The 27,681-nt window shown below is 46.5% G+C and overlaps 1 protein-coding gene and 1 pseudogene across 2 annotated transcripts in view; both read right to left on the bottom strand.

The window, feature by feature from the left end:
- The window catches only part of LOC135400931 (uncharacterized), a 217,024-nt gene that overhangs the window by 67,230 nt on the left and 122,113 nt on the right, over positions 1 to 27,681 (bottom strand). The gene's annotated exons all lie outside the window — the stretch shown is intronic.
- LOC135400933 (putative nuclease HARBI1) lies at positions 7,027 to 8,543 on the bottom strand (annotated as a pseudogene).

Genomic DNA, 27,681 nt, shown 5'->3' with positions numbered 1-27,681 from the left:
GCGTGATTGCACTGTTAGAACGCGCTATGTTTCAAGATATCAAAGTCGTCGTTTCAGATAACGGCCCAGCATTTCGGAGTAAGAAGGCATGGGCTCAAAGTAGAGGTATTGCACTGAACCATACCGCTCCCTACCACCCAGCAGCGAATGGCCTCGCCGAACGTGTGATACGAGACTTAAAACAGTTCATAAACGTCTACCCTGACTTTAGAGGAGGATGGAAGTGCTGCCTACAAGCTGCTGTTGCTCATCATAACCAATCGCACACAGCGGGATTGGGGTGCAGTCCACACTTCGCTGCCTACGGCGAAGTCCCTGTGCTGCCGGCTGACAAAGTTATGGGGATTGACCAAGCTATAGCCCTCATAGAAAAGCGTAGGACACCAGAGGAAGAACAGCGCTACCGTAGGAGAATGAAGCGCAACTTCGATAGGCGCCATAACATTGACATTCCGAATATTGAAGTGGGCGACCAAGTACTAGTAAGAAAAGGACTTCAGGCATCCTCCACGAAATATAAAGGACCGTTTGACGTTGTGAAGGTGGCCAGAGTGAAAGGAGTGTTAAAAACCATTTGGTACCTTGAAGACACTGCCAAGGTGGAACTTGCCTCGATAAGAAACGTTTTTCCATATCATTCCAGGAGGAATGGTCTCTCAGGGGAGGCGAGAATGTAACGGCCCATCTCGCCGAAGGCGAGGAAGAGGAAGAATAAGTAGAACGTTGTGGGGTTGGATGTGGTACCAAGGACCTGAGTAAAGGAATATTACATGCATATCAGAACTGAACGTTATGATAACAGTGTGTGTATTCCTTGTAATGGAGGATCCATCCCCGTTTCCTTGAGAAGCTTTTGCCTATGTGCTTCAACGGCAAGTCCCTCGGGAACTCTAGAAGTTGTTCATCTGTGTATGGCGTTCGAAGTCCTCTTATCTTCCTGTTATTCCGCGCATCACACTTTCCGAACTCTGGTCGTGATGATACTGTGCCAATGAGCGAGCCATCTGTCGCGATCGTGTGCGTTTTGATTTTCTTAGGACTTCTTGTTAACTTTGTGCTGACATCATATCTTTACTTTATGTTGACTTATGGGCGTTTACTTTCTGTAGACCACTCCCAACGGAAACGCAATATATTTTTCTATCGAATTTACACGGACTCTTTCCGTAATACACTGAACAGAAACAACTGATTTTCTTCAGACTTTTTGTTAGTTTTGCGTTGACGTCATATGCTTACTTTCTATTGACTTTGGCCTTCAACTTTCTGTAGACCACTCACAACAGAAAGACAATGTTTTTTTGTATCAAATTTACAGATACTTTTTGCACAAGTCAAGCGGGTCCAATGTACAGATTTTCCGAAGCCCTTCTGTTGACTTGCTACTTACGTTGCAGCAGTATGGCAGAAAGTAACAAATTCAGGAACAATCAACAATCAAGAACAACAAATCCTTGGCATTCTTGCTATCATTCACACACGTGTAGGATCATCGAGGACAGTCCTCAGTGTCGTTCGCAATAGCTTAATTTGCCAGTGCTTTCCAGACGTCCACATCTGAACACGTAGCATGTGGAGCTAGAAAGGCATATGCATCACTGGCATTTCCTTCCTAAGCGATACAAATACTATATGCTATACTGCTTGTCTTGCGAGCTTCCGCAAATTGGAGAGTCCTGCTTATCTGTGAGTCAGAATGAAGGGTGAGGTGTCTCAGATTATTTGGATTACCCATACAACCAACACTGAAGTTAGGAATTCCTTGGGGTATTAACTTGCCATCAAGATAACATCTGTGTTTCTAACACAATCGTCATTATCAAATAAAGTTGTTGCTGTTGTTGTTGTTTGTTGTTGTTGTTGTAAAATGTTGCTGCTGTTGCGCTGTGAGATGGCCATTTGCATCAATGTCAACCTGGATGGGAAATTGCGCGTTAATGCGCAAGTTTGCAGTTAGAAACATAGACGTTATCTTGATGGTGAGTTGATACTTCAAGGAATTCCCCACTTCAGTGTTGTATGTATGCATAACTGTATTAATCTGACACACCTCACCCTTCATTCTGACTCGGAGGCAAGCAGGACTCTCGAAATTGCGGAAGTTCGCATGACAAGCTGGAGTACTGCTTTTTTTAAAAGAAGCATGTCTTTCTACATGCTAAGTGCTCAGAGATGAACATACTGAAAGCTCTGGTAAATTAGGATATTGCGAAAGGCGCTGAGGATTATCCTCGACGATCCCCACAATTATGGCACGTGTTGCTTTTCAACACAGGTTAAATAACCCATCAATACAGTTTCACACAAGAGCAACTCAACAGAATTCCAAAAGGTACGCGGTGGCCAATTTTCAACATCGCCATTAATATGTGAATAGCTCGGGCAATACAAAATAAAATTTTTTACAACAGAAAATTTATAGGCTATGTTGATACACTTCAACGGAATTTTCGTAGCAGTTTTCATCGAGGCAGAGTAAATTCTATAGAGAGACAAAAGAGAAATATTCTATCTATTTTTTTTCGAACAGATGTCTATAGAAAATTCGCGTCAAATAGCCAAAGAAAGTCGAAGAATAGAATTACACCTGTTCAAAGAAGATCTGTGTGTACAGTTTTTACGCAGGCGATACCCTACCTCTATTTTGCCTATTGATGTTCTGTATTTTGGTACAACAGGCTTTCATATAACAAGGCACGTCTTTTGATTTTCTATTTCATGCTGTCTTATGAACATGAAGAAAAAGGAAATCCAAATAAAGTTACTTCTTCTTGTCGACCTATTTGGACAGTTTGAAAAACCAAAATTCAAAGGGCGTCTATAGCCGTTTTGGTTACAATAACCTACAGGAAATCAAAGTGGGAACAAATGAAAAACAGGCCAAATGATATTTTAAAAAATTCAATAAAACGGCAAAATTCATTTTTATAAGGGACGTGTGCAGCTAGGATCTCGCTTTTTGAAAGGCACTCGTGCCACAAAGTGGTTTTGCTCGCTTGAGAATAGACTATACTTATGCAACAGTGAATCAAACAGGTTAAACTTTCTTATTCGTTCCAGGTTCTTCCCTATGCAAAAAGTCTGTGAGTGGTCTACAGAAAGTTAAACGCTATAAGTCAACATATGATGCCAGCACAAAGTTCACAAAAAGTCTCAAGAAAATCTGCTGTTTCTGTTGACTCTGGTCTGTTGACTGTAAACAAAAAACCAACAACCATTTTTGTAAGGGTATATCGAATCAATATGTGTAAATTCAATAGAAATACATACTGCCTCTGTTGTGAGTGGTCTACGGAAACTTACCGGCTCTAAGTCAACAGAAAGTAAACATATGATGTCAGCACAAAGTTAAGAAAAGGTCTAAAGAAAATCTCTTGTTTCTGTTGGCAGTGAACAAAGAAACAACAGCAAGGGCAAACCCTAGCTTTGCTGTATAATCGCACAGGAAGTCAAGAGAATTTCAACAGGACCTCCTGTATAATCAGACTACATAAAGTACATATAATTGTAGTCCACAAGTTTTGTACACGCTGTCAACGGAAGTTCCGTCACAGAAAGTGCATATAATGTATCCCACAGGTAGTGCACACATAGTCAACAGAAATTTCTGTTGACTTGATCAACAAGAAGTTAAAGTCAACAGACTGTCAATGCAGGAAATAAAGAGTACATAAGGAGTCTGTAGAAAGGAAAGATTCATTTTCATAATACAGGGATTCCTGGCTCCAGGGGTTTCTTACAGATTACTGTTGTGAATGGGCCCATCAGCGTCCATTTCTGTAAGTTCATCAGCGTTCGCTTTATCCGGATTTCCAACACTGAGCACTGTACTAGTACTAGAGTGGTCTGAATCGTAAGTCTGCCTATTGATCAACCCGTGCTCTCTTTGCGGCTGTTTGCTTACATAAAGGTTTCTGACGAGTGGCTTCAGTTACTGCTTCTGTTGTCTGTAGTCACTGTAGTCACTGCCTGCGAGTGCGATGTAGCCATGAACCTGTCTTGCTCATTATTTGATTCGGTTCGTGGAGTGGTGGAGTAGTCCCGACGTGGCATTGTGCGACAGTTTCTCGCCGCAGCGCTTGCTGCAGAAGCGGCGCCGTGGATCTCACAGGTGCTTGATGAGAACAATTAAACCTTAGTTGAATGAGAAGTTGAATAGAACCAGCGGTCATGAGAAGACATATTGGCCAGTAGGCCTAACAAAGAGCGCTGCGCAGACATTATTTCCATCGTCGTCGTCGTATAGTCTGCGGTCCTTGTATAGTGCAGTGTCTCCTCGTGCTTGGGAGAGTTAGTTCTTCATGCTTTTAACTTCTTCCAGAGCAGCCAGCCTCTTCCTACTTCTTTCTAGTTCTTCTTCCTTTCCCTTAAGAAGCTCTTGCAGTTAATCACACTGACAGTCCTGAAATTTTTCTTGTATGCTGTGTTCATCAGTCGGAACTTCCATGCTGTATGTGAATGAGTGACAATTAATTAAATGGCTGAGGATTGACAACATATTGGACTGGAAAATGTTGATAGTCAATTATTCTTGCAGCACTACCCGTTTCCTCGGTGGTTCTCTCTCGGGTTTCTGCTTCTTAAACGTGAAAACTGATGGCACCGCAAATTCACAGAGAACCCGTCGCCCACTTGACACTTTTATGACAAAATCAGTCCCTTTGAAGTGACACGAACACACTTTTGCTGTACCAACATTGAACTTATATTTTCTCTTGAAGTCTACCAACCATTTGTGTCTCTTAGGATTTTTGGCTGATGGGAAGATGTGGAAGGTGAGCTTTAAGGCATACAGGGTGTCCAAAATTAAGCTTTCACGAGCGCTACGCAAACACAGCGATGACAGGAAACCAGATGATAACTTTACGCTACTTGTGTAAGAAACAGGTGCTGCTAATTATGTAGTACCTGTTTCTTACTCAAGGAACAGAAAAAGTTGCACCAGTTTTCTTTTATTCGCATATTTATAAAATGCTAGTGAAAGCTCAATTTTGAACACCCTGTATATAATTTATAACATGACATGTTAGCCTTTTTTTTTTTTCTGTAGTGGCCGCTTTTTAGACAAGGCGACACGTTATACCTCGTTTGGCCGGTCGACGGACGGAAGCTTGAAAGACGTCAGCAGTACGCCCTGCGCCGAAGGATGTCGTCGAAAACCGTTCCTGGAAGACATGTCACCTGTTCTAAAGGACTACCTCACATCCAACAACCCCGGATAACATCTACGATCTCATACTGCCTACTTCGCCTTCGTGCTCCGCCAACGGTCGACGGTGAGCTCTTGACATTTCGCAATAGCTTTGTGACACTTCCAAACGAGTGTATGTATAGGATTCATTGATATGATATGTCACTCGCAGGGGAGCGCCACTGTCGCTAGCGAATTTGTGGCTATGATGTAGGTCTTGAGCCCTTATTGCCACGACCCTCACCATCATTCCATTCTCCGTTCATTTAGCGTTTCGAAGTCCTTGTACAGTGTGTGTAATATTGCCCGTAACTTTCTATTATAGTACTATTCCTCTAATACTTTCGAGTATTTGTATAATCTACTACAACACCCCCCGAATTTTTGAACTCTCCTTTCGTTCTTTGCATTCCTTTCCTTTCCCTAGGTAGCCCGAAAGAGACTTTCCCAGAAAGGAAGCCTTCTCGAATGCCTTAGTGGCAATTTTTGAACGTGCCTTACATTCTTCTACTTCTTCGTCCCTTTGAATATGTGCTACTGCATTCTCAGCAGAATAACGTCTGAACTATGTCACGTGTTCTTAGCCGAAGAGACAGAAAAAGCTTTGCGTGTCTTCCTTCCCCGCCCTTGGATACTTTTCGGTAACACGTGGTTTGCGTTGCCAATATGTCTAAACGGACGCCGTACATGTCGGCCGATGAGACCGCTATCTTAATAGAGTTGATTGGGAGGTACAAGGGAGTACTTGAAAACAACAAGACAGATAGTGTGTCAACGAAGGCAAAACAGGACACTCGGGAAAGGCTTACGTCCCAGTTCAACAGCATGCCCGGCGTTGTCCGCAGAAATTCAAGGCAGCTTCGGAAAGCCAAGGAGAATTTAAAGACCAAGTGGAAGAAGAAGATGGCAGAGGGCGTCAGAAAAACTATGTCAACTGGTGAGCTGTGTACGCTTTTTTCGCGATTGGGACCTGCCATTCGTCCAACTTTTCGGTTCTCTTTTGTTTTTGGTTTCTTCAGGTGGTGGTGGCCCTCCCTCACCATTGGACTCGCTTTTGGAGCAGGTACAGTCTTTGGTCCTATATATTGCAACAAGGGTGCATAACCCTTACGATGGGGACCGCCAGTCTGCTGAGGTATATGACATTCTGCTCCCCATGGTGCAAGCACGTTGCGACGAAGGAGATATTGAACATAGCAAGTACTCGGTCTTGTCCTCACAGCCACATTGCTTTCCTGAATTTTCTACTTTTATTTCCGTTTCATCGTTGGAGCACTCGCACCCATTAACTAACCGCGCACTTGTATGCAGGGCACCCGCAGGAGACATACGCCAACAGTGAATCTACTGAGGAGTTCTGTTGTGACATGTCAAGAGCAGCGTGCGTCTCAGAATGATCTCGCTGATGAGCACCATGAGGAGCCTGCTGCCGACACCTCGATGTCGCAGACTCCTGCGCAATCAAACCGCGCATCTAGCAACGTCGTACTGCCAACAGGCGCTATTCAGAGTACGTCGACTGGGCGGAGAGTGAGACCTCATAGAGGCAGGAACGCTGTTTTTGAGTCTGCTCTCTCTGCAGAATTGGAGGCTCGAAAGCAGGCCATGCAAGAGGACAGCACACGAAAGGAAAAGGAGCATGTCTTGAAAATGAAACTGATGCAAGAAGAGCATGAGACGAAAATACGTAACATGCGCATTTTGCATAGACTGCAAGTCAAATGCGAAAGGGAAAAACTCAAGACGCTACAATTGAAACAGAAAAAACTCGAACAGCAGTTGGCCCGTGGTGATTCGGCTCATGAAACGTGAAAAAGTAATAAATAAATAAAATGCACTGTTCAAAAATAAAGTTTTATGTTAGCATGGTGTGGACCAAGCAATATCGAGATTGCTCTGGCGCACACCAGAAAAATCGGTCTGTAGAAGGCTCCGTCGTATCTGCGCTCCCAAGAGGCTATCTCCGCGATTGGCAGGAACACTGAAGTCGTCTTCCGATGCATCTGTTCCATCATCCGGGCACGGGTCATTCAGCGCGCAGGCGACGTTGTGGAGCGCTGCGCAAGCGCAGACGATAGCAGCAGATCTCTCTATCTTGTTTTGCAACTTCATACGGAGACACGGGAGCCTCCTTTTCCAAACTCCGAACGCTCTTTCCACGGATTTGCCTGTTTTTATGTGACTCGTGTTATACCTACAGAGGGTGGATAAAAAAGATTAGTTCGCTTCGAAATACAGGTTGCGCACATACTACAATAGTGCGCTTGACTGGCAACAGGTCCGCCTTTCTTTCTGTTCTTTTCTATTTGCCATATGGCCTTTGTACGAGCCTGGTAATTCGAGCGTAAGTGGAGGCGAAAGGTCGCGCCCCAGCAACCTAACGGTAGGGCATCCTTTCGTCGCTGCGAAAGGAATGGCGAGAGGAACGACTACTCTTTTGGTCTGAATGACAGGTAACCGTCAGACAGTAAAGGGGCACGAGGAAGGAATGATACGTTAAAAATCTGTCAATATCTATACCTCCTCTCTGGCGGGGTTCTGGGATTGCTGAGTGACGGCAATAGAAACGGCGAACACAGGTATCCTTGATTCCCGAGCAAAATGCCAGAATCGTGCCTTCCTCATACAGAACTCGTGCTCTGCTGTTTTCAAATATGCGGCTATCGTGAATTGAATCAGGCCCGCTGGCAACGATGTCGAAAAACTGAAGTTCCTGGCCAGTGATTGCCTGTGTAGGTAGGAAGATAGCACCTATCAAAACTGTGGACGTTGTGGCACGTAGTCCTATGCATACCATACCTGCACGTTGATGGAGAACACGCCTTTCCTAGTTCTGTAAACCTCAGCGTCACTTCCTCCAGGGCTGTTTATGGGTACGTGAGTTCAGCCAATACAGCCTGTCACCCTTTGAAGTCCGGCGATGGGGTGAAATTGAGCCATAACTGACGGTGCTTCGGACGCAGAAGATAATTTCACGTATTTTGGGTAAAGCTCCGAAGCGATGCTCCTCGTCACTGCCCAAATTGCATTACATGTAGCTGGCTGCGATATTTTGACGAGATCACCGATAACGGTCTGAAATGCCCCAGCACCGTAAAACCGAAGAGTCACCAGCAGTTTCAGCATTGGAGGCAGGGGGTGACCTCTGTTGTCCGTAACGTCTGGGAGGGACAGCTGGCTCAGTATGGAGAGCACTGCGTTCTTCGTGAACCGGAATCGCTGCAGAAACTCTACGTCCGAATAAAGCTCCATAGGGTTTTCCCGATCCAGCAACTCACGGCGGTTCGGAGAAAAATTCTAGTTGTCATCTCGGCGGCATAATAAGTCACTAGCTCGGAAAGCTAAGTCGATAAAATCCAGGCACTCTACGAATGACTGGTGAGAAGCCGCCATCTTGGAAGAGCGACGACGACGAAGTTGACAGCGAAAGGAAGCATCCTACCCACCTATCGATAGGCCGCCCTTTGCCGTAACGAAAGAACTGGCTCAAAATTAGCGACAGGCCGTCTTTCGGAAGGAAAGGGGAACAGGAAAGGTGGTAATTTCGGCTCACCCCTGCAGTGCGCGTGACGCGATCGCACGCTACGAATGCTGTAAAAAGCTCGGTACGAAGGAATATATCTGTCATATAGAGTTAATATAGGAAGATTCTAGAAAACGTACTTGGCGCGCCGTCAATGGGATTCTCCTATCCCCGACCGTGACCGCCTGGGCACAGTCATCCGTTGGTCATGGATAGAGATGCAAAATTTCCGGAAATTTTGAATCACTCGAAAAAAAAAAAAAACTTTTCTTTCGTGTTTTTTTTCCGAAAAATTCATTGGGTAAATCAATTGGGTAAAATGGAAACAAACGTGGTTGCTGCTGAGTCGAAGCATTGCCGGCCAAACCACAGCATACAATGAGCTAGAAGCTTTAGTAGTGCATGATGTAAGACCGCGAGACTAGGGAACACGAAGGGACAGACACAAACATGAAGTCTCAAACACAGCTGAAAATTTTACTTCACATACAAGAAATATATACACAAACAGGGGGAAGAGAAACAACCAGATGAGGACAAAAAAGGGATCAGTTCGGGAGAAAGAGCAGTCTGTTCAAGGCCGGACCGAGGATTACGTAATCATCCGTAATCCTCGGTCCGGCCTTGAACAGACTGCTCTCTCTCCCGAACTGACTCCCGAGGTGATCGCTTGGAGCGGCCAGATGGAGCTCTAAGTTGTTGGTGGATTAGAGGCACCTAAGGCACTGTTGGCGGGTCGGAACGCATCAAAGGCACGAAAATTTACATTTTTGAATTTTGTCGTCTGGAAATTTTGGGCTATTTTTCCGGAGACGAGGAAAAAACCCGAAAAAACTGGTTTTCCCCACAAAATTTCCGGGTTTATTTCGGGGCTTCGCATCTTTAGTCATGGACAGTGTTACTGGACTAATTTCTGCCCCCTAACTACAGCGGAGCTGCTCCGTTTGTTGACCACCCTGTGCAGTCACGTGCGATAGAAACGGGGAAACGGGCCGGTGGAGGGAACGACGTTCAGCGAATGAAGCGAGGCAAGCCGTGTAATTGCGTTGAGTACGTACGAGCCTTTTGGATACGTGCAGAATTGAGTAGTGCTATCGGGATCACAAAGTAAACGTTGTCATTCAAACGTAAATCATATTTTATCTGTGATAGTGCCTGCGACACCGCAATCCTTTGCTGTCCACCGACACGGATGAACTTGTTTACCGCATATGACTTGTTCAAGTGGCGTTTGTGTGCTTTGCGATCGAAATCAATAAATAGTTACCCATCCTAAGGAATGTAGGCATGCATTTCCGAAGACAACAGTAATTCAAAGATGAATACACACAGTAAACTGTCATCTTCATGCTGCTCTGCTAACCAACGGGAACTAGAAATGGCAGAAACGAAACTACCCGCCATTCCATGCTCTGGACTTTCGTGATAATAAAGTTACGAACGAACGACAGCATGCAAGCAAGTGATGTAGCGGGAAAATATTCACTGCTTATTTGTTCAACAAATACACATGAGATAGGCACATAGTACGCCGAATTTAGATATCAAGTGATGAATTTAGAAAAGCGAGCACGTCAAGTTTAGCGGAATGAAGCAGCCAACGGAAGGCCGCCTTCCATGACCAACGGATGGCCGCTCCCTGGTGGTCACGCTTCCTTGAGCGAGTTCGACCCCCCTGGACTATGCTATGGTTCTCTTCTCTTGCCCTACAGGAGGCGGCGCATGGCCTTCCCTCGGAGACTGTATTGGTATAGTCCCTTTCGTGCGCGACACGATGTTGCCAACTCAGGGGAAATTTCCCAAGATCAGGGGATTTGAAGTCTGCATGGGGAAAAAAGAATTCTTTCCAAATCAAAGAAATTTTACTGCCGTGACACTTGTACCGAAAATTTCATGATATACAATTTTCCTTGGCTCAAGCAAAAGAAAAACGCAACCACAGAAGGACTTGGACTGATCGCTGATCTCACTTCGTATCGTAATTTTCCCAAGCACAGACTGCAGGTACTCCAAGATCGGCGCGCCCATGTACTCCGCACGTCCACACTCGGACAGGGAACCACGGTTTTGTATTCCTTTCCGCTTGCCGCCTCTCAGCAAGTCGCCCTTTGCATCTCATGTTTGTCTGTTATCGGATTGAAACTGTTATGAAATGTTGAGTGTGCCGTGAAATCACGACGCAAATACAACTTTCTCACACATTTATTCGTATTCCTCGACTGGCTTGTCACCACAGGACAAGGTCGCGCTTATCGTTTACTCGTATGTGTTCTCGACGCCGTCGCCGGTAATGAGTATATGAGCCACCGCCGGACAAACTCGCAGTCTAGGGAAATCTGGGGAAATTTTTCGTCCAATCCGGAGAAAAAATGCGAATGTAAGTTGGCAACACTGGCGCGACATCGCCGAAGGGGACTGCTCGGCCACGGGCTGGAGATTTTAGACAACTGTGTCCCAAATAGTACTTTACACAGGACTTTATAACATGACTTTATAACACCCTTTGCTTCCTTTTCGACTCTAAGTTGTGCAAAAACCACACAGCAATGCATTATAAGGCCTAACTCATACAATGTGTTAACTTTACAACTTTCCTTTCTCTCTCCAAAACTGTAGAAACATTTCAAGAATGAAACAAAGAGGGCAGACGGTTGCATTCTGCTGTTTCAAAGTGGAATGCTGTCCCGACGATGATGGTGCGCTGCTAATATTCGTAAACTGTACTGTATTGGTAAACGCTGGCTTAGGGTTCGCATAACGCATAAGTTCTGTAAATGCAGAGCTATTCACAACTATTAATGGTAATTATGCCTACAGGTACTTCTGTGGCTGCCCGCCATACTATTTGAGACGCAGTCACGCTGACCCATGAAAGCTGCCACAGCTGCCCCAATTGTAAGCATCGTGCAAGGTTCGTCCCATGTAAATTACCTCAAGGTTTACCAAACCGCTATTCTTAATTCTCCGCGTTTTAACAGAAGAATCCACATGTGTCGCAGACGCCATGTCCGCAGTGCGCTTGCTATAAAAATAAATTACAGCTCGCACGGCTCGTTCTTTCTTTCATATTCTATCCGCTTGTTCTTTAAGCACTGCTGTCGAGGCTTCACACTGGGTCTTCTGGACCGAGTGAAGTGAGTTCGCGAACGCACTTCGTCTGCAGTGTACTTGAAAGTGAGTGTCATTAAAATATAATGCGTGACAGCACACGAATGACAGTGCTCCAAAAAGTCACCTCCTTGAAAGCGACACAAATGATTAGTCCCTGTGACAGGTCTATAACTCTTAATAAATTGATACTTATACCTGTGTACTTTTTGTTAGAATACGTTTTTAATGCGTTAATAGGAGTGTCAAAATGGAAATGGCTGTATGTCTGTGTATGTGTGTGTGGTGTGTCTGTGTATGAGATGGTGAAGCCTCACAGGGCCGAAGTATAAGTGGACATGTAAAGGGGAGATAAGAGGGTACATGTAAATGCAGGTAAATGATATGAAACTGAAGTAGTCGAAGGTAATACCCTGTCAGACTTAGTGTCACTTTCAAGGAATGACACTTGCACTTGGTGTCATTCGTGTGTTGTCACACGACATCTTTTAGTGACACTCGGCAGAAAGTGCACTAACGATTTAGTGAGTTCCCCAAACTCACTTCAGTTATCTTCAGCTGCCCGAGTGTGTGGCCTCGACGGCAGGCTTAGTGGTACAGGCAAAAATACTGAGAAAAAACGAGGGGCTACCGACACCACAATATTTTCAAACAAGTATTTTCAACAGCGTGTTTATTTTATTTTAGTACAGCGTGGCATTGTGCCGAAAAAACATGTCATTACAGCCAGTGAGCACTTCGCAGTCTCGGCGATCCGGCAGCGGCAATTTTTGTTGTGGCACATGTTTGAGGTCGATTTCTTTACTGTTAGAAGGAGATTTGCAGGAGGTGTTTCTAAATCAAAGAATAACGTTAAGAAAACTGAGGGAGGTATTGTGGCGCACGCCTAAAAATTTTGCCGCCGTTTATTCTAATCTATCATAATTGCCATCATTGCTTAGGTGACACTTACTTAAGCCGTGTAGCAAGTACATAGTGAAAGTGACATTCGCTTGGTTGGAGTGCATTTCACGAAAATGACACTAAATTAGCCCGTGTTATAGGGGTGTAATTAAGAGTACGAGGTAAAAGTAATTAAAGGTAATTAAAGCAAGGAAGCTGAGTTTCACGGTCATGAATGTAAGATATATAACATTAAGAGAAAGATAGAATGAAATTAAAGACTACCGAAGGTAACCGCGGGTTATCGGAGGTAATTAAATGTAATTAGCCAATTAACGCCAATTACAGGAAAATTGCGAATAATTAAAGCAAGTAAACGTAATTAAAGGGAATTCATGGAATTCAAGATTACCTCAAGTAACCTGCGGTTAACTTCTGCAATTAAAGGGTAATTGAAAGTAATGAAGGCTAATTAAGTGAACTTACATACATAGTAATACATGGTAATTGAAAGTGTCGAACCAGAAGTCAAGTATAGATCGGAGGTGGACAACCGGAAGTCAGGTTAGAGCGCAAGTGGCGAACCGAAAGTCGAGTTGGAGCGGAAGTGAATACCGGAAGTCAAGTATAGATGCCGAAAGTCAGGTTTAGAGCGGAAGCGGACAACCGGAAGTTGGGATTAGACTGGAAATGGATACATGGAAGTCAAGTATAGACCGGAAAACACGCTTAATGCTAAGGCATTTCTCTCGCATCTACCGCTAAATCGTCACTGAATTTTTGCAAAACCATAAAGCAAATTACATGGTATATAGAACTTCCAATGCTGCATAAAGCACCTGAGAATTTGAATCAAGTGCCGAAGAAAGTTTTGATATTTTGGTGCAGCAAAAGGTTGAAAAACTCTTTTACTTTTCGTGCCTGTCCAGGTGCTACGGAGCAAGCGTGTGTAACAGCTGTACAACACAACCCTGTTCTTCACATGGCTGTTGGCATATGCATTATTGCGCCATCCGGCGAAGGTGCTTATCACCATGTGGTGCATATACTTCCACTTTCACTTGCGATATACACAGTAGTTAAACGAATACTCTTTGACACTTCAGGGCAGTTCTTGTAATTAATCCTACAGCAGGTACCAACCGCAAGTGCACACGGTATTGACATCACCGCGGGACATTCCGTCGTGATGAACGACTTGAAGGCAGGCCGTGATTATAACAGCAGCCTGACACTCCACAGCCAACCCAAAGTGCGGTCACCGCGTTTGATCAATACTCAAATTTCTAGATGATCCACGGACAAGACTGACGTCTAGTCTACCCTTGCCTACAGGTACCTCCACACTGTGTTGGGGAAACGAACGTATGTTTATGTGTATGTGCTGTCTTCTCCGCTAACATAAAGACAGAACGTTTCATATGTGCTTACAGTGTCTGGGGTTCGATTTGTGAATCACTTGGGGGCGAACATCCACTTACATAAACTTCCTTTGGCTTCCCATCTTCGTATCGTTCCCACGGAGAGTGTCCGTTTACTTCCCTTCTGTGGTCTCCATCTTTCTCTCTCTGTTTAGTTGTAGTTGCAATAAAGAAGTCAACCTGTGCGGACGTGTGTGAGCGCGTAGTCCGTCTCCAAACGACGTATCCGCTGATGGTACCCTTACTGCTTGCCTCTTCCCGGCGCATTTAGCCCTTTAGAGCTACATTTTTCTGGTGCCGAAACCCGGGAAAGAAGGCCCTTTATCGACAAGGTACCACCGTGGAGTAATCGACGATGGACCGATTCAAACGAAAACGTTCCACCGTCCGTGCTGCAGTGACAAAGATAACGGAAGACATCGTGCAACTTGCTCAGCAGCCAAGCACAACGAATGTTAAAGGTGAGCTGCAATAGAAACTCGACCTCCTCACTGTTAAAGAGAGTGCCTTAGAACAGCTAAACGTCGCAATAGAAGAATTAACGACCGACGAGGCCTATGACGAGGAACTGACTGGATCGCAGGCTCATGAAGACAAAATTTGCACCACAAGGTCGATTGCCAAGCAAGCCCTAAATAGTCCCCCCACTAACCCAAGGAGCTCCAGTAATTCGAGAAGTCAAAATTCCACAAATGTGAAACTTCCGAAACTGGAAATCTCAAAATTTGACGGCGATCTCAGAAACTGGGAAAGCTTTTGGGACCAGTTCGACTCTACCGCCCACTCAAACGAATCGCTCTCCAAGGTGGATAAGTTCAAATATCTGAAAAGCTACTTGACATGAAAGGCAATGACAGTTATCAAAGGACTTTCGCTTTCCGAAGAAAACTACTCGACCGCGATTGAACTTCTGAAGCCATGAAGAAGACCGAGAGACACGGACACAGAAGACGACACACGTAGACGTAGACGTAGACGTACACGTAGACGTAGACGACACACGTCAAACATTTTATTGAAGATCAGTTGGTTGTTTTTCAGTCTGAAGTTGGTCTTTCCTGTGATGATTTTCTCAGTATTCTAGAGTGTTATTTGAAATCTACGGTTATCACTGTTGACAATTGTTTGTTCGTTCAGAAAAATGGTGTATGCATTGGATCCGCGGTCGCTCCTGTCTTATCAGAAATTTATCTAAATACCTTGGACATTGAGCTGGGCAAGCTTACGAGTTATGGGAGTCAAAAGCGTGTTTTGATTCGTCGGTTTGTTGATGATATCATTGTTATCTCTGATGCTGGTTCTATACGTGTGGATTCTACCTTACAGGCCGTTAGTACAGTAGCACCCGAGTTAAAGTTTTGTGTAGAGCAACCCTCTCATGGGATACTGAGGTTCCTGGACCCCACATTTCATTGTAACCCGGGTTTTTGTTGGTCATATGGAAAAGAAAACTGCAAGCCGGTCCTGCCCTACTCAAGCGCACATTCTAAACTTGTGAAGTTTGGTGTTTGTACATCCCTCTTGAATGCTGCAACGAAGAAAAGCTGTTTTCATTTTGTTTGGAGTAGTTTACAGAAGCAATGTGAAAGACTCACGCAGGCCGGGTATGACAACCAATTGATTGCGAAGAGGACCATGAAATTGCTTGAAAGTTCACAGTGTAGACCATGGAATGATGGAAACTCTCGTAATGTAGTTGTTATTCCCTATTTTCATGCAGTTGCTCACAACATTCTTGCTGTCGCTAAGTACTATAATATCAAAGTTCTTTTTTCCAATGCCTTTAAATTAAGTCGTTTGACCCCCTTCAGCTCTAAATCTGAATCTTGTGGCGTGAGGCACAGGAAGCCTTTTGTTCCCTGCAAGCAGAACGTTGTGTATTCTATTCCCCTTGAGTGCGGCTTTGTGTACGTTGGCCAGACGCGCCGGTGCCTCAATGACCGGATTAGGGAACATGCAGCAAACGTTGAAAGAATGGCCGGGTCTTCGGAACTGGTAGATCATTTACGGGATTGTAGAGGTTGCCAGCCTTGCTTCAAGGACACTACAGTGCTTGCGTGGGAACCCTACGCACACCGAAGGTTGTTTCGGGAATCCTTTGAGATTGCCACCAGGGGAAACGTAGTTAGCAATGCGTCTTTTATCCCTCTCGCACCCCTTCGAAGACTTTTAGCTTTTAAGTTGAGATGAACTAATAAATTTTATTGCCGTGTCTGAGAACCTACGTGTGTCGTCTTCTGTGTCCGTGTCTCTCGGTCTTCTTCATGGATCTATACCAGCTAGCCTGCACCCTTTCCCTTGTTTCTTTAGAACTTCTGAAGGACCGATTCGGGAAGAGAAGTCTAATTATCGACGAACACACGTCAAGATTCTTAAACTTGCCAAAAGTAAATGATTCAAGTCAAGTCGCTAAGCTACGCGAACTTTACGACGAAGTGAGAACTGGGGTCAGGTGCCTGGAAGCCTTGGGTGTGGCTCCTTCTTCATATGGTGTGCTGTTGCTACCCGTTTTACGCAAGGCAGTCCCTGTGGATATCAACTTGGAATATGATCGAAAGCATGCGGACAAGGATGATTTTGACTCCTACTTGACATTTTTGAACTTAGAAGTTGCCGGACGCGAGAGAGGTCAACGTGGGGGAGCAAGCAAGCCTCACATAACGAAACAACCTGGAGACGGTACCCGAAGTCGCCAACACAACAATCTCCCATCAGGAGTTGCTTTAGCGGTTGGCGCAGAACAAACAAAATGCGTATTCTGTGAGTCCATTGATCATTCCCTGCAGAGCTGCGCGGCTCCTCTTTCTTTGGAACAAAAGAAGGAGAAGCTCAAAGCAGAGAGACGATGTTTTCGATGTGGCAAACAATATCATCGGGCATGGGAATGCAGAAGTGGGTCCCGACTGTGCTGCGCATTTTGTAATGGGAAACACTTGACAGTGATGTGCGACCCAACATGGAAACGTGTTGCCACAACAACTACTGAAACTCAGATAATGAAGCCAACGGTAGTTGCCACTTCGAGAGATTCAAGCCCGACGTACGCTGCAAACAGCACAGTGCTCCTTCAGACTCTTCGTGCATATGCAGAAAGTGAAAGTGATCGAAGGCTCACACGCATTCTGATGGATGGAGGCAGCCAACGCACATTTATTAAGAAGTCATTGTCGGAGATGGTTAAATGCCAAACGTTAGGAGAAGAAGAGCTAACAGTCCACACCTTTGGCTCTACATCATCTATCCAGAGAAAATGCCGCAGGGTGCAAGTATGGTTGTGTAGCCAGTTTGCGTAACGAAATCGCAGTCGAGGCGCTCGAGATGCCAGAAATTTGCACTGATGTCATGCGAGTGCCGAACAACGACCTCATAGCCAAAATGGAACGGGACGGTCTCTGCGTAGGTGACGTTCCGATGACTAACACCGACTGCGACCATGGAATCGGAATCCTTATCGGAGCAGACTGCTATTGGAGTGTCGTCACCGGAGAGACAAAGTATTTGAGCGAATCATTGGTGGCTATCAATACAATCTTTGGTTGGACTCTTCAAGGACCGGTACCAACAAGTACAGTTACAACTTGCACTAATGTCTGCGTCATGAGAACGGTAGTTGACCAAAGCGAGGCAGATAGTATATCGAACGAACTGAGGCGGTTTTGGGAACTAGAGCATATGGGTATACAAACAAATGATACGGTTTGCGACAAGGTAAACGACACTATCGTGCGAGAGTTCGAAGCAAAGATAAAGCACAATGAAGACGGAAGGTACGAGGTACACATACCGTGGAAAACCAGTTATCCCTGTTTGCCAACAAACAGGCGAACTGCAGAGGAGCGACTGAACTCGTTAACGAAAAGGCTTTTGAAAAACCAGCACTTCATGATAGAGTACGACACCACTATTCGGCAATATTTGAATGACGGACACGCCGAGAAAGTTGATATCAAAGCAAACGCCGACGGACCAGTCTTCTACCTGCCTCATCGAGCTGTATTTAGACCTGACAAAGCAAGTACTAAAGTGCGCATCGTGTTTGACGCTTCATCCAGTGCTTCGGACTGCCCTTCGTTGAATGACTGCCTGGAAGTTGGACCAAACCTGAATCCTGATCTCCTGGCGACAATTCTAAGATTCCGTAAGCACAGCGTTGCCGTTACAGCCGACATTGAGAAAGCATTCTTGCAAATTTCTCTTAATCCGAACGACAGAGACGCTTTCAGATTCATGTGGTACAGTTTTATGCCGGAGAGCGGAAGACCACTGTCCGAGATTGAGGTGTGGAGAATGACGAGGGTGACCTTTGGTGCCGCGTCCAGCCCGTTCCTTCTTGCAGCAACACTTCGTTACCATTTCAACTTAATGTCTAGCACTTACCCCGCAACCTGCAGAAAACTAACGGATGGCTTCTATGTGGATGACTTTGCGACTAGCGTCAGGTCAAGAGAAGAGGCTGAAATTCTGCACGATGAGGCAAATAAAGTTCTTTCGGCTGCTGGCATGCATCTAAGAAAGTGGGCGACGAACGACAGTGAGCTACAGGTATCGTTCAGGACTAAAAACGAAGAGAACAGTCTGATGATAAGGGTCTAGGGCATTGTTTGGAACACGACAAATGACGTCCTGTCACCTCCAATGGACTCATTGGACCAGTTCCTGACATAGAAAAGAGACACGAAGAGTTGTTTACTTCAAGTTAGTGCACGAATATACGACCCTCTCGGCATTCTCTCGCCCTACACAGTCAAGGCAAAAATACTAAGTCAACGAGCGTGGGAATTGGGCATCGGATGGGACGACGAGCTACCCGAACACATCGGTAAAGAGTGGCAACAGTGGTGCAAGGGAATTCCATTTCTACCAAAGATCACTGTCACAGACGATGACTCAGTTGCGTCCCGAAGTATTCATTGCTTCTGCGATGCGAGCCAGCAAGCGTACGATGCAGTGCTGCATCTGCGCACAGTGTACGAAGATGAAAGCATAAATGTCGCTATCGTAGCTGCGAAATCGAGAGTAGCCCCACTAAAGCGAGTTTCACTCCCAAGACTTGAACTTTTGGGTGCTCTTGTGGGTGCTAGGCTCACTCACTACGTGACAGCAACTTTGAACTACGAAGGCCTCACCGTGCGGTATTGGACCGATTCGACCGTGGTTCTTCACTGGGTAAAAGGAAGCGCTCGTAGGTGGAAACCCTTTGTTGCCAAGCGCGTCACCATGTGCAACCCTTCAGACTGGCATCACTGTCCAGGTGAATCTAATCCAGCTGATCTGCTAACAAGAGGAGTGCTGCCCGACATGCTCATGAAGGACGACTTCTGGTGGAAGGGACCTGAGTGGCTCAACAATGAGAGGCCCTCTGGCCGAAATTCGAAGTTGACACCTTGGAGCTTCCTGAAACAACATCGCGAGAGGAAAGAAAAAAACGCAACAGCGATGATGGCGACGGATGCCGATGTTAGCACGCCACTCCTCATTCTTGAGAACCACAGTTCTCTTCTGACTGTGCTTCGAATCACCGCGTGGATAAAGCGTTTTATTCACAACTGTCGACAGAAAGATGCTAGGATTTCTGGCCCGCTAAATGCGGCCGAAATAAGTTCGCTGAGACAATGGATCCGCCAGGTGCAGAGGGAAAGCTTTCCAGGAGAACTGGAGATACTATCATCGGGCAAAAACACTGTCGGTGAAACGTCTCCACTACGAACCCTGTCACCCTACGTGGACAAGGATCAAATAATGCGCTTGCGAGGAAGGCTGCAACAGCGCGATGCAGAGACAGCAGTTAAGCATCCCATAATTCTTCCCAAGGATCACGACTTCACTTCGAAACTCATCACGCAAGAGCATTTGCGACTGCTGCATGGAGGTGTTAGAGACACCTAAGTGCAGCTCCGTGAGTCCTATTGGATACTGAGAGGAAGGCAAGCAGTCAAACGAGCTATTCATCAATGTTTGACCTGTCGGAAGTGGCGATCCAAGCCAGCGGATGAGGCAATGGCACCACTACCACGCGACCGTGTGACAGAGGCAGAACCATTTGTTGTATCTGGGATTGAGTTCGCCGGACCTTTGTTCTATAAAACTGAGACCGGAAGCAGCAAGGCATACGTAGTTCTGTTCACGTGTGCCGTAACTAGAGCCGTGCACCTCGAATTGGTAACCGATTTAACAGGGTCCACTTTTCTGTTGGCTTTCCGTAGATTTATTTCCAGGAGAGGGATATGCCACACCGTGTACACAGATAATGCCCTCACTTTCAAACGCGCATTGAAAAACCTTAAACAGCTCTGGACCGAAATGCAAGGCGGCGAAGTACAGCACTATTTCTCTGGGACGCAAATAACTCGGAAATTTATCGTTGAGAGAGCAGCGTGGTGGGGCGGATTCTGGGAACGGATGGTGCGCACCGTCAAAACGACTCTCCGGAAGGTCCTGGGCAAAAGTGGCTTGACGCTTGACCAACTAACAACGCTACTCACACAGGTAGAAGCCATGGTGAACTCTAGGCCCATCTCCTTCGTCTACTCGGACAGCAACGAACCCGATCCCTTGTCACCGGCCCACTTCCTCGTCGGTAACCGTATAACCCGACTGCCTGACCAGCCTACTGTTACCTCGGGGCCCGGCCAGCCGCAGCTGTCGAAGATGCTGCGTTACCGAGAGGCCCTCCTGCGGCGCCTGTGGAAGCGGTGGGTACACGAGTACCTCCTGGAACTGCGTACGGCACATGAGCAGCGCACTGCGACCTCAACGGCACCGCAAGGAGGACCGTCTTCCCAGACAAATGTGGAGGATGTGTCGTGTTGTGAAAGTGCTCCCTGGCAGAGATGGACGTGTGCGATCCTGTGAGGTCCAACTTCCCGGAGGTGGAACACTTAAACGTGCCATCCAACATCTCTTCCCGCTAGAGATTGTATTGACGCAAGTTGTAGGATAGCGAGGATAGAGGAACAGCAAGCTTTAATGAGCAGCCGGAAGCCGGGCAGCCGAGAGAATGAATCTCCGCGCGCTAAGCCGCGCGGCACCCACACTTCGTCACGTATCACTATCCCCCCCCGTGGAGGTATTGATCATCCTGATCAATGATTGGGACTGTGGTATGGCTTCATGCGCGCCACGTGTACGACGTCTTCTTTTGAAGCCCTGTGAGTTCGGCGTTGCGCGCTGTCAGCCGTGCGGACGACATAGTTTACGGGCGAAGATTGGCGAAGCACTTCGTATGGGCCAAAGTACCGTCGCATGAGTTTCTCGGAAAGCCCAACTTTACGGTCCGGTTTCCACACCTAGACGAGGTCGCCCAACTGGTACAAGGGGTCCGAGTGCGTGGAGTCGTAACGGTCCTTTTGGTTCGATTGGAAGATCAGAGTGTAGGTGCGGGCGAGTTGGCGGCTTTCTTCCGCACGGCTCATTAGTTCGGTCACGAAGTCTGTTCTGTGACCGGCGTCAACGTAGGGAAAACGGGTGTCCAAAGTCGTGTCACTGGAACGGGCAAACAGGAGGAAAAAGGGGCTGAAGGAGGCTATCTCGTGCCGGGAGGTGTTATAGGCATAGGTGATGAACGGCAGAACAGTGTCCCAGTTTCGGTGGGACGCGTCCACATATGAGCTAGTGCTCATTGCGGAGGAGTGTGTTGTCGAAACGAACGTATGTTTATGTGTATGTGCTGTCTTCTCCGCTAACGTAAAGACAAAACGTTTCATATGTGCTTTCAGTGTCTGGGGTTCGATCTGTGAATCACTTGGGGGCGAGCATCCACTTACATAAACTTCCTTTGGCTTCCCATCCTCGTATCGTTCCCACGGAGAGTGTCCGTTTACTTGCCTTCTGTGGTCTCCATCTTTCTCTCTCTGTTTAGTTGTGGTTGCAATAAAGAAGTCAACCTGTGCGGACGTGTGTGAGCGTGTAGTCCGTCTCCAAACGACGTATCCGCTGATAGTACCCTTACTGCTTGCCTCTTCCCGGCGCATTTAGCCCTTTAGAGCTACACACTGCATTGCATGGGGCGCCCCAGAGTGGCTCGCTATGACTCGGCTCGATATGAGGGCATTTGAGACCATTTCTGAAGTTTGTAGTGGGATGTTTCGCCGCTGAGGCGGCACCCTATCCCATTGTTTGAGGGGGAGAAGATGGTGAATGATGGTGATGGTGATGATGAATGTTCAGAGTTCACGCAGGAGCCCTGTGTCTGCTAAAAAGGTGATGAGGGCTCGAAGAGCTCGTAGCTGATTCGCTGGGTTGGGATGCTGGAATGATTGGGTCAGATGCTGTAACCGCTAAGACGAAAGTCAGGTTACACAAGTGCCTCACTGATAGCCAAAACCGGAATTGGCTCAGGTGGCAACAGTACTATGTAAATATGGTACCTTTGGTCTTGATTTCTCTGGAAGATTGAAATTTTCGCGATGAATATAGGCCTTAGCCATTGCTCCCTGCGTGCTTTGCCAGTGAGACTCACGTGAGAAAATGCGTGGACTTTCGGGCCAGTATCATAGTTGCCCCTGCACCTGGGCACACAGCATCGGCCAGGGATCTACATAGAGCGCTACAAAGTTAACGGTCGTGTAACGGTCAGTGCAGTGTGACACGTGATATAAACCCCGAGGGAGAGGGCTCCCGTGTCCTCACCTATCCATTTGACGCCTCGTCGCCGGTAATGGGTTAAAGCATTTGGCCGACAGTCAAGCGGTGTCGATTCAATGCCCGCCGTGGCTGCAATTTTGTTTTACAGACTATCGTGTTTATAATTTAAGGTTCATTTGTGAGTGTAACATGTTCGTCCCTTTGCGTTTGTACCACCATCAAAAGGGTTGCGTTCCGTGAACAAGCACGGCCGTTCGTGAGCAGCGAACCGAAGCCCGAATGGAGCAATGCCGGCCGGGCGCAGGCAGGACAGGATTGCGTGACGTCACGGCGCAGGGGAGGGAAACATAGAGACACCTTCTCTCATATAGGTAGTGTTGGTTCAGCACCGGACGTTTTCCAGTTATTATGCTCTATGAAAGAACGTGGCTCACGATATCAAATTATGAAATTCATTTACTTCGAGCGAGCGTCTTTACCACGAAACAATGCCATTCAAATAGCATAATCCGCGTGAGTCTCTCCTTCCTGCTCGGAGAGCACCTACGTCACGCGTCTCGCACGTGTAGCAAAGCTGCATTCCAGTCACCGGAGGTGGGGGAGATTTCGGACTCATAGACAATGACGGGCATCATTGACACAAGGAGCAGCGTGCGGGGAGAACCGGTTGTGGGAACATCGCTGTGGCCTCGCGGAGCAATACAGCGCTGAAAACATAGTGCGCACATGATATGGAATATTGTGGGCTTTTGGTACCTTTTGACCTGGCTACCTTAGAACTGAAAAGTGTAAATATGTTTAGAATTGACCTCACTACCCGATATTAAAACAAAATCAATGTATAGGCGTACTGCATTTTGAATGGTTGAAGGTGCGCGACCTCAAAATGACGTGTCTCTATTGTCGCAAGGGCATCGCAGGGCGGGGCATGAGCCCGAAAGAGTGCAGTGAATATTCGGTCGGTTTGAAGCCATTATTTACTTTTTTGCGACAAAACTGTTTGCTAAACCTAACTGTAGGAAACGAATCACACTGCATTAGTGAAAAGTGCGCCATGCATACCTGTGTGGGAGCCCGAGAGGAATGATGTGAACAGCCCGGGTGTCAACGACAACTAGTTTATTCGACGGGATCGCCTATAGGCATAGCCTCCTATATACCTCCTCCTATGGCCTACGTTGCTATCGATCACGCGCTCCGTGCCATTTTCGTCATTGTCCATGCTGACGATATGCTACATTGCCCCCCCCCCTCGAGAAACGGCGAAGAGACGTCCGAACAACGAACGTGTTTGGTGTTCGGCGGAGAAAGCGATGTCAAGGGGAAGACAGCTGCGGCAAGGCGCTCATTGTCGACTTGGACGGGCTTCAGGCGGTCAATGTTGACTGTGCCCTTACGGCCGTTTACAGAGATGGTGAAATGCACCATCTCTGTGCATTTCCAAATATGTTCCCAAATATGTAGGCGCCCGAGAGGAATGATGTGAACAGCCCGGGTGTCAACAACAACTAGTTTACTCGACGGGATCGCCTAGGTTGCTATCGATCACGCGCTCCGTGCCATCTTCGTCATTGTCCATGTTGACGATATGCTACACCTGTTTATTGCCCCTTTAATATGGCGCTTCCCCTACCAGGAGGACGAACACGAAGTGTCCTGCGCAGGGCGCGAGGATCTGCTTCACCTATCGAATCCTAGCCTAATCCTATCCTAATGCAATCCTAGCCTAATTCGCTTAACTGTCTTACATCGTGACCTTACCTTACCTCACCTCACCACAAAATCCACCACCAGCGCTTCCTCTCAGCTGAGTGATTCCAAAACGGGTGACTCTTATCGAAGAACTTTCGTTTTGGGAAACATCCTTGAGACATTCGCCAAAGGCTGACCAGTGAGTGGCTCATTTGCATACGCTTATTCATTAAATAAAAATCCTCGCTTCCAAGTTTTACTTCGGACGCTTTGGGCGCCTGTGCCGTAACGAGTGGGTCCTTCAGCACTTCTTTTTTTTTTTTTTTTTGTCGTCATACCAGTCAGGCAGAGAATTAATATCGAAGCATTTCTTCTTCCGTCACCCCCTTATGGACCAGGCAGGTGAACCACAGTTGAAAGCCGGCTAGCCGAGCGGAAGAGCGCGTCGAGAAAATCGCTAAGTGTCGACGCGTTTTTAAAATTACTTCCCCTTTTTCCTTGCATATTTTTCGTGAAGCGTCGTTATCGGCGTGGTCCAGCTGTCGAAAACGTCAGAAGTGAAATTTACAGGTTAGGATTTTTATTTAATTAATGAACGTATGCAAAGGAGCCGCTCTCCGCTCAGCCCTAAATGTCTCATGGATGTTTACCACAGAGAATGTTCTTCGCAAATGTCAACCATTTCCGAATCACTGAGTTGGGGAATTTTCCTGACACACCCGGTAGAATGGTTCGATTTGAGACAGACGAAGCGACTAGATTTTTAATCAGTATTGCAGCTCCGCATCACAGGTTCACAATCACTGCGATGGAGAATCTCTACAGAAGTCAGACGTTGCTGCACAAAGCTTAATTGGGAGCGCCCGTGTTGAGGTTCTATAGACACAGGCTTCCGTTCATTCTGAACCTACGAAAAGGAATGCATGGTCAGTGAGTTTGATTCTCCTTGCTTCAATATTTGCTCGAGCATTTGAAATATTTCACGCAACAAACAGATGTCTATTCTTTGAAGGCAAAGCGCCGTTATGAAATATATCTGTATTGTGTGTTGTTGGCTTGTTTGTTCTTCTCTTTGTGCTTTTGCGTTTCCTTCATATTCGTGTATGTTCAGTTTCGCCACGTAAACTGCTTCTTGCTACACTAAGAAAAGAAAATAAGGAAACAGCTTAGAGCAAGGTAGGATAAGATTTTTTTTTATTCCGTGTTGGCGGCTGTGAAGCAACTGTGGCTATGAGCGGTTTACAGACGTGGACATATGGAGAGAGGACAAAGGAGTGGGGGACATAGAAGAGTTAACTTGCAACTGCCATCATCCAATAGGAGAGGGTTATAGTATGCGTCCTGTGCCGACTTTAGGGGGAACTGCACCGGAATTCGTCCGGAAAGTATGCTGGATAACCCAGGGAAAATTTCAGAGAGCACAGCCGGTAGCAGGATTCGAACCCACCACCTCAACACAACCTTGGCTACCTCCAATGTGGGCACGTGGCTCAGCTGGCCGGTATAAGAATTTACAGCAGCTATAGCGGATTTTGTGCACAAATGTTGGCAATTGCAATTGCATCAGGACTACATGTGTTATAACTGGAAAGTTATTTTACAACGACAGCTGTGAAGGGCTCAGTTTCGTGAAGGTCTTGTCCCTTCTTCTTCACTAACTGAGCGGGAGTTGGAACTTAGTGGCTGTCCAAAAAGGCGCCTGCAGCTCCATTTCTTGTGAGTTTCGCCAATATGGCAGTGACGCCAATATGGCAGTGTCGCATAGCTGAAACACAGATAAGGAGAAACGAAGGGAGGAAGGAGAAGAAACACAGAGGAGAAGAAACGAAGAGAAGAAGTTGAAGAAGTGGTGATGGTGGTGATAGGGCTTGCCGTTGTCGGCCTCACGTATGTGGGCAACGTCACGACTCATGCCCTGAGGGAAGTGGGTATGCGCTGGATATTCGTGTATAATTCGTGCCGTGACTAGTACGATCGCGGCGCTGAAGAGCAGGAAATAGACCTCTCCCTGTTTGTAAACAAATGACGTCATGGTGTTCGACAGCGCCACCTATCTGGTAGAGCTGAACTACGCTCGAAGCTAAGAAGCGAACTAGGTCCCGCCCGAAAGCCACGGTCTTGAGGGGATTACGACGGTCCCTGAAAGGATGCGACCTTCGGTCCTACTTTTCTTTCATTACACTGTAAACTGAAAAACACCCTTATGGGTGTAAATGGCTTGTCCTATAACTCACACCACTTTTTACACCGTATGGTCTGGAACACCCTTTCTAGAGGGTGTATTCTGTGTAAAACACCCTTTCAAGGGGTGCTTTTCCTTGAAAATGCCTTATTTTGCACCCTTTAAACACCCTTTTAGGAGGGTGTTTAACACTCCTACACCCTTTCGAAAGGGTGTAAGCTCCCGCAGCAGCATGCCGAGCCATGCAGTCCGACGTTTTTGCTTGTGTGGCAACAACCACCCTAGCGACGGCACAGTTCCAGCCGTTGTTCCACAGCAGAACCTAAACTGGAGCGCAGCGCGTCAGTGGCAACCCTCATCGTCCTAGCAACACTGTGAGTGAGCAAAAACAAAAAGAACAATTCGAATAAAATGAAAGCAAAACAGCTGGACATGTGTAAGGGAAGAGGTGAAGATCGCAATATCGTAACGCCGTCCGTGCTCGTGAGCGGCGTTACGATCGTCTATAATGTGATTTCCTAATGAGCGGAGCTGTCAATCCAATGTAATTTTTCTCTCACGAATGAAAACACCATTTTAAACACCAGTGTAGAAAGGGTGTATACAGGGTGTCCCAGAAAACGTGTCATTGAATTATAATAAAAAAACTACGCCACCTAGAATCATGCGGTCAATGGCATTTGTTATTATTAGGTTTTTGCCACCTCCTAACGTGAATGTCATGTACTCCAAGTTTAATTATGTAAATATTTGAGAACTGAACTCGGAAATTTGCCAAGGGAAGGTCACTTTTTTACACCACCAATATGAAGAGCGTGCCGAATTCACTCCAATTCACGATAATTGACAGTGATATTCACGACCTATCCCATCGGAAAAAATAGCCGAATATCATGCTTTTCGGAGCACCGGACCATAACGCGCGATGTCTTTTTGAGCGCAATCACTCGCAGTCCGACGAAAGGAGGTTCCGAAGCCAGCCCACAGAGTGATAGTAGAAAAAGTAAAAGTTCCTAAAATTGGGAGAGGGAATGCATTATCCCAGCGAAAGTCGGACGTGATAAGCCATGCCCGCGTTATCTCTTTCTGCGATGCCGGG

The sequence above is a fragment of the Ornithodoros turicata genome, chromosome 7, assembly GCF_037126465.1.
Source record: "Ornithodoros turicata isolate Travis chromosome 7, ASM3712646v1, whole genome shotgun sequence".
In the NCBI taxonomy this organism is placed as follows: domain Eukaryota; kingdom Metazoa; phylum Arthropoda; class Arachnida; order Ixodida; family Argasidae; genus Ornithodoros; species Ornithodoros turicata.
Note: the sequence above shows the minus strand (reverse complement) of the source record. Positions and strands in the feature narration are given on the sequence as shown.